General features: G+C 35.8%; 1 protein-coding gene across 1 annotated transcript in view; it reads left to right on the top strand.

The window, feature by feature from the left end:
• LOC111818209 (zinc finger protein 850-like) overlaps positions 1–7,696 on the top strand; it is a 144,824-nt gene that overhangs the window by 41,687 nt on the left and 95,441 nt on the right. The window lies entirely within an intron of this gene.

The raw sequence follows: 7,696 nt of genomic DNA, 5'->3' as shown, positions 1-7,696 counted from the left end.
ATACTATCAAGCTTATGTATGCACATTGTTTAAGTAAGTTAGTAGTTTTACAAGGACTTTTTCCTTAAAAGAGGAATCATTTTGCCTTATTTTCCAGTTGTCTCTCTAGAAGTATCTGTTTTCTCTTCTTTTGTAACTTCTTTGGGTGTTTCCTTACATCTCTGAAAATATGTTTAATATTTGTTTATTTTTTTCAGGCTTTGTTCTTCTCTTGTATCTTCTACTATGAAAATAAGGATCTAACATTTTCTTACCCTGAACCCAACACATGTACATATATAGATTCACACACTTCCCATCCTTCTAATTTTTGGTATCAGAATTTTGACTGAATTTCCATTATTTATATTATTATGGCTATTTATTGTTAGTCTTAGACATGTTCTTCCTAAATCAAGATACATTTTAATAATTTTTTTTGGTGGTACTGGTGTGTGAACCCATGACCTCCACACTGAGCTACATACCTAGCCCTTTAAAAAAATTTTTTTTTAAATTTCGAGGCAGTGTCTTGCTAATTTGCAATGGTGCCCAGGCTGAGCTCAAACTTGGAGACTTCCTGTCTTAACCCATAATTAAAGTGTGCACCACTGCATCTGGCTTTAAGACTTTTAGTATTCCCAGAGTTAATAATGACCTTGAGGTTTTGTTTATGTGTGTTTGTTGCTTAGTTTTCTATGTACATATCCCTAGTTTAAGTCTCAACTCTCCATTAATTGTCTAAGTCTCTTAAAACACTTAGATGCAGTAGCTAATCTGTTGACTTGATCTTGGAGAAATCTCTTCTGGAGCCTTCTGATGCTTCTTCACTCTAGACAAATGCCTCATTATGTCTACTTTTACTCAGTTTAGGTTTATCTGATGCTTCTTATGATTTGATTGAGGTAATGCATTTTTTAACAGAATGTCACAGAAATAATGTTATGTCCATTGACAGAGTACAATACTAAAGTATTCTGAATGTAGATATCTGATTATCAACGACACTGAATTTACTCAGTAAAGATGACATCTGCTTGGTTACTTCATTGCAAATTCCTTGGTGGTTTTTTGTTGTTATTGTTTTGTCTTTTTGTGAGACAGAGTCTCACATTGTAGTTCAGGCTGGCCTTGAACTCACTACGTAGCCCAGGCTGGTCTTGAACTTTCAGCAGTCTTCATACCTCAGCCTCTAAAGTGCTGGAATTACAGGCATGTGCTGCCACAAATGACTATTTGTTATTAATAAAGACCTCGGGAGATATCCTTTGAGACTTTTCAGTTTGTTATGAAATTTTTGCCCATTAATTTTAAAATCTGATGGTGGATCTTATCTGCAACAGTTATTATTGTCGTGTTGGCCTAATGTTGATTTTTCTTATTACTCTCTTCATGTATGTTTCCTTCTTTGACCTTTTCACATCCCCTATCCATTTTTTGAGCACTTTCTTCCTCCTGGCACTCTGAAGTGTTCCAGGTTTGTCTTGCTTTCCTTGCCCAACCAAGTCTTGACTCAACCATTTCTCCAAAGAACCTAGTATTGGGAAATGATGTTTAGAAACAAAAGTCTGGGTTCTAGACATGCACTTATCTATAATAATGTTGTTATTTTCAGGTCTTACAGCAGACAGAACTAGTAAATACATGTAAGCGAGCGTGCGCATGCACACATATGCGCACACACACACACCCACACCCACCCCTATATTTATTTTTGCCTCAGTAATGTTATGATCAAAATTCTCCATTTATATTAACAATTTGATTCTAGTCCTGAGTCATAGAATGTATTTTGTCTTCCTCTTCATTTATTTCTAATTTTGTTTTCTGACAATGAGAAACAATTTGTTTGTTCATTTTAGTATTCCTATTTTATGGGCATGTATGTGTGTTTAGCTTAGTTTTATATGAAGTACAAATTTACTAACCAGGTTCTAATATTTGTGTAAGGCTCTTTTTTGTCCCAATATCCAGTCAAGATACTTTTTCTTTAAAAGTTACTTAGGTTAGATTCTTTTACATTCATTTGTTACTGTTCGTATTCCACTTTGGGTCCCTAACAAGTGCTGGTTTATTTTGCTTATTTATTTGTGGGCCAGGGAATCTGCAACATTACTTTCTTCTAAGTATCATAGCTGAACAAAATATATCTTCAGAAAGGTAGAATACTTCCCCAAACTACAAATTTCATTGTTTTAAAAATGTATCAGTATATATACTAGTTGGTTCCACCTATACTACTAGTTTATTTTGGCACACTACAAAGAAACTTTTGTGTTATATTTTTGTTTCTTTTTTATAAGAAACTTTTTGGTTTATGTCTTGTACTCTGAGTTACTAATGATACATAGTGTAAGAATTATCATTTTCTCTTATTATTTGATTGTGATATTTTATTTTTTCATAAAATAAAATTTTAAAAGCTACATTCTCAGAAATATATCCCTACTACTGCCTCCTGATCCCTACTACTGTATTTCTGTTCCCTACTTCTTCCTACCTCTTTCCCACCTACCCTTTGTATTTATTTATTTATTTATTTATATCTTTGGAAGAACCAGGGCTTGAACTCAGGCTCTTGCGCTTGCCAGGAAAGCCCTTACTCTACTGAGCCATCTCCCCAGCCCCACCTACCCTTTGTTGATTATTAATCTCTTTAGTTTCAGCTTTATGCTTTTTATATTTCTTTTGTACAATTGCACAAGATAGGTGTGTCTTCTTTCTTAGATGACACACAACACCATATACTCTAAATCTTTCTATCTTATACATTTTTTCATTGCTTGAATATTTTTATTTCTGCTGAAAAGGAGAGACATTAAGGCGCAGTCCTAATGCTGAGCTTCAGCTGCAGGGCCCAGACAGATCTAAATTGATATGGAAACTTTTCTATGTATTCTCCCAGTGATGTTCCCTTCAGTCAGGTGTGGTTCAAGTGTTCATGCTGCCCCTTTGTTCTCTTCTGGATCCTAGGCATATTTTTTCCAGTGCTGGAGATTGAACCTAAGGCCTGAAACCTTCTCTAATTGTATGTATGCATCAAGTATGTTTCTCTTGGTATTCTGTCTTGCTATTTTTGATGTGGTACTGGGGACTAAACCCAGAACCTTTGTACTGAGCTACATCCCCATCCCTTTTTACTTCTTGCATCCGAGTTTTGGTAAGTCATCCAACTGTCCAGTCTGGGCTCAAACTTGTAATCCCCTGCCTCAGCCTCCCGGAATACTTGGAGTATAGGCATATTTTATTATGTTTGGCTTCACCAAGATTTTAATGGAAGGAAGGCATTAAATGTAAGGTCCTAGGTCACAGTATTGGTTCTATAAACTTCTTTTTCCTTCAGAATTTTTGAATTATTGATCATTTTGTCCATATGTTTGTAAATAATTTTCATTTTTCTTTTTCTGTATTTAGGGCAGGGCCTAAAGGGTCTCACTATGCAGATTGAACTCGTAGTGATCCTCCTGTTTTCAGCCTCCCAAGAACTGGGATTACAGGTGTGCGCCACCATGCCCAATCTGAATTGCTCTCTCAGGGTGCCCCATAGACGGGGCTGGCATGGCACACTGGGGATTGAACCCCAGTCACTGCGCTCTGCTTAAGCAGGTGCTTTAGTCTGCTGAGCTATCAGGCTGGCCCTTCTTTTTTCATTTTTAAGAAATCTTTCATTTATCTATTTGGTTCAGGGTCTTGCTATGCAGTTCAGATTCATAGTGACCCACCTGTGTCAACTTTTCTGGCACTGGGATTACAGACTTACACCACCATGCCTGGTTTTGGTGGCCAGCACAATGCACCCAGTATGCAGCATGTGGTACCAGGGATTGAATCCAGGTCCTTGCACTTGCCAGGCAGCTGCTTAGATGGCTGAGCTATCTCACCAGTCCCTTGTGAATAATTTTCTAAGTTCAGATGTAAAATCATTATGGAATTCTGACTGAAACTGACCTGATACACATTCACAAGATGTTAAAAAAAGTATGTATACAGTATATTCCTTTTTCTTTAGGAGAAGTTATATTTCAAATTTATTTATTGTAATTTAAGTTATTTTCATAATATATCTTAGGATGTTTTTAGTATTCCTGCAAAACATACTCCCTTCCTTTTCCAATTACTCATTGCCTTGACTTCAAATTCTCTTCCACTGTTTTACTATTTTCAACCTGGTTTCAACCCTTATAGTCAGATTAATTTAGGGGCTTTTCTTAATTTTCATATTCCTCAGTTTATTGAAATGTATAAGATAATTCTGATCACTGTTTTCTTTTTCCAAAACTCTTTTCCGAGTTTTTATCCCTGTAATTGGCTCCTATTACGGCTTTTCTGTCTTTAGCCACAAGATCTTTGTCATATCAACTTTAGTTTGTACCCAATACTGCTTAACAGAATTTTGTGTGATGATGGCTCAGTGGAATAAGTGCTTCCCTGGCTAGCACAAGGGCCTGAGTTCAATACCCAGTTCTGCCAAAAAAAAAAAAAAAAAAAAAAAAAAAAAAAAAAAAAAGAAATAATATTTGTACTTCTCAGTACAGAAGCCAACAGCTATATTTATTTGGCTTTTGTGCTTGAAATGCGGATAGTATGATTGAGGAACTAAAATTGTATTTTAATTAATTTAAGCTTAATTTGTCATGTATAGTTAGTAGCTACTGTATTGGATAGCATAGTTCCATATGTAGTCTTTTAAAGGAGGTAATCTAATTTCTAAGTTTCTAAAAAAAAAATAATAATTTCTAAGTTTGTGTCATTGATGAAGCTATTCATTAAAACATAATTTGGGCATTAGTAGTAAACCTCCTTTCTCCTTGAGATTTCCCTATAGGCCCCAGATCTTTTTCCTCTAGACTTCCTTCTAGAATCTCCTGGGTTTAATGCCAGTAATATAATGATTTACTTCATCAGTTCAGTTATCCCACAATATCTTCAGGGTTTTTAATCCAGACCTATCACTAATACCAAAATCCATGAGAGCTTAAATTCCTTATATAAAATGGTATAATATCTCTGTATTACTTTTCTTGCCTAATACTAAGTAAATACTATGTAAATATTTGTTGGACTCTGTGGTGTAGGGGAGGAAACAAGTGTATAGAGGTTCAGTACAAATATCTATTTCCAGTATGCAGAACCAGCATCCACTAATCTTCCCATTTGTCTTTAGCCCGCCAGTTCAGCATGTGGGAATGTCTACAGTCTAGTGAGACCTCTTCTTTCAACATTATAGATCAGCCTATGTACTGTACCATTCTTGTTGGATGGCAAAATTGATCACAGCCATCTGGCTAACTTCCATCCAATTGTAGACTATAACCAACTGAAAATTACCTGTCTTTGATATCAGATTCATTGCCTAGATCCTTTTTAACCTCAAACTGTATACCTTTACCTTTCTTTTGTTGTTGTTGTTCTTGTTTTTTTGTTGTCTTATCACTTGACAGCTAACCTATTGCATAATCTGTGTTCAGATGTGAATGTAATAATACCTAAGCATATTAGTAATATGAGTGAAAGAATCACTTAATGAGTATAGATTTGTTTTATGATAAGTATTACTGAGTATATATAATGAGCCAGATGCTGCTAGATATGTTACAAATATATTCTCTTATTTTCATACTGTATTTACAAAGTAACCTAATTTTGCCAAACAGAAAACTGAGGATCCATAGATAGGTTAATCAGTTTGTTAAAGGTAGAAAAATTGGGTTCCTAGATGCAGAATTATGATAGAAAGCTCAAAACCTATGTTGTTTCCACTGAGCCTCTGGGTGGCCATGTGACTTTCCTCTACTTTGGTTGAATTCATAACTTTCTTTTTTCCTTGGTTACCTGTGTGGATGAATTTTCTTTTATTTCTTTTTTGTTTTTTACTGAATGTCACTATACCATTTACTTGTAAGTATTTTCTCTACTCCCATAGTGTGTATATATTGCACTTTACAGTAAATTTTCTCAGCTCTATACTTTATCTGAGCTACTTCTTTATGTGGAGTTCATTTCCGTATAGTATATTTTTTATTTTTACTGGAAAAAAAGTATATATTTAGAATTAGCCAGCTGGACTCAGTTTAGATGATCCCAATTTTGTTGGCAAGATCCAATGCATCATAATCAGGAGCCAGTCGAACATATGCCTTCTCCTCTCCATCAAGCCTGATAAGGGTATTGACCTTGGCAACATCAATGTCCTAGAGCTTCTTTACAGCTTGCTTGATTTGGTGCTTATTGGATTTGACATTCACAATGAACACGAGTGTGTTGTTGTCCTTGATCTTTTTCATGGCTGACTCTGTGGTCTGGGGGAGCTTGATGATGGCACAGTGGTCAAGCTTGTTTCTCCTGGGGGCACTCTTCTGAGGGTATTTGGGCTACTTCCAGAGCCACAGTGTCTTGGGACAGCAAAAAGTGAGTGATTTTCATATCTTCTTGTTTTTGTGGCTATGAATGCCTTTCAGCATGGCCTTCTTGGCCTTCAAAGCTTTTGCTTTTGCTTTAGCTTTGGGAGAGGCAGGGTTTCCTTCTTTACCTTTGGCGCCATCCTGGTAAAAAGCTCTCTATACAGTATTGATCTGCATTTTTACTTTCTTTTTTAATGAAAGTGGCGGAGCTCCAGGCACTTTAGAATACCCAAGTAGGAAAATATCTATAATTTCTCCCGTTGGACTTCTTTTATTTGGTATTACATTGAATATTGTATAAACCTGTCATTTGCCTAGAAATATCTTTAATTGGTAAGAGGGAATATAGTGGCCCTGGGTGATATATTCAAGGAGGTATTGGGGAGTGGGTGAAAGAACTAACAACAGTCAGGTGTGGTGATACAAGCCCTTGGAAGGCTGAAGTAAGGGGATCAACAGGAGTTTGAGGTCAAACTGGGCTACATAGTAAGTGCAAGGTCAGCCTGAACTAGATAGCAAGACCCTATCAAAACAAAAGCAAAAAAAATAAAGAACTAATAGTCTGGACCAAATGGAAGATAAATGAGCAAAGCCCATATAACACCATGTTTAGATAGGAACCCAAGTAATAAAATATAAGGTAGTGCATGGGAGGAATTGACATGAACAATTTCCTGAGGTGGAATGTGTATTTGAAATAACAATACAGATAACATGATCTGTTCATTGCTTTTCAGTTTTGTGCTGGGTATGTATCATGAGCTGGCCAAGTGACTGATCTAAAATGGGTATACAGTGAATGCTCAAATAAAGTAGACAAGGAATCTTTGGGGATCCAGGAAGGTCAGAAAACTCTTGGAGCTAAGATAAATACTTCTTTGGCCTGCTAGTATTTATTGAGTCCTTAACAATTCATAGATTGAAGGGCAGGAAGTGGAGGGCAATTCTGAGGCAAAAGCCCACAAAAATGAGGATGACTTGAGAAATTAGAACAAAGACAATTCTAGGCAGTAAATCTTTCTTTAAATTTTATTTTAAAGAGGAAAAATAGAAAAGCAAATAACAAGAACAAAGACAAGAACATGAAATTAATAGTGGTTGTCATATAGCATTATTATCATCAAATTTATTGCTCAGACTACGAGATGTAGGCATGTAAGATTGATCAAATGATTAAAACATTAAGTCTTCCTTTCCATAAACCTTGCATCTTTTGTCCTTATTTTTAAAAAGTTTAAAAATAATAGAAAAGGGGGACTGGGGAGATGGCTCAGTAGAATAAGTGCTTCCCTGGCAAGTGCAAGGACTTGAGTTCA

This window comes from Octodon degus, unplaced genomic scaffold (assembly GCF_000260255.1).
Source record: "Octodon degus isolate 3935 unplaced genomic scaffold, OctDeg1.0 scaffold00083, whole genome shotgun sequence".
Classification (NCBI taxonomy): domain Eukaryota; kingdom Metazoa; phylum Chordata; class Mammalia; order Rodentia; family Octodontidae; genus Octodon; species Octodon degus.
This window is presented reverse-complemented; position numbering and strand designations above follow the sequence as displayed.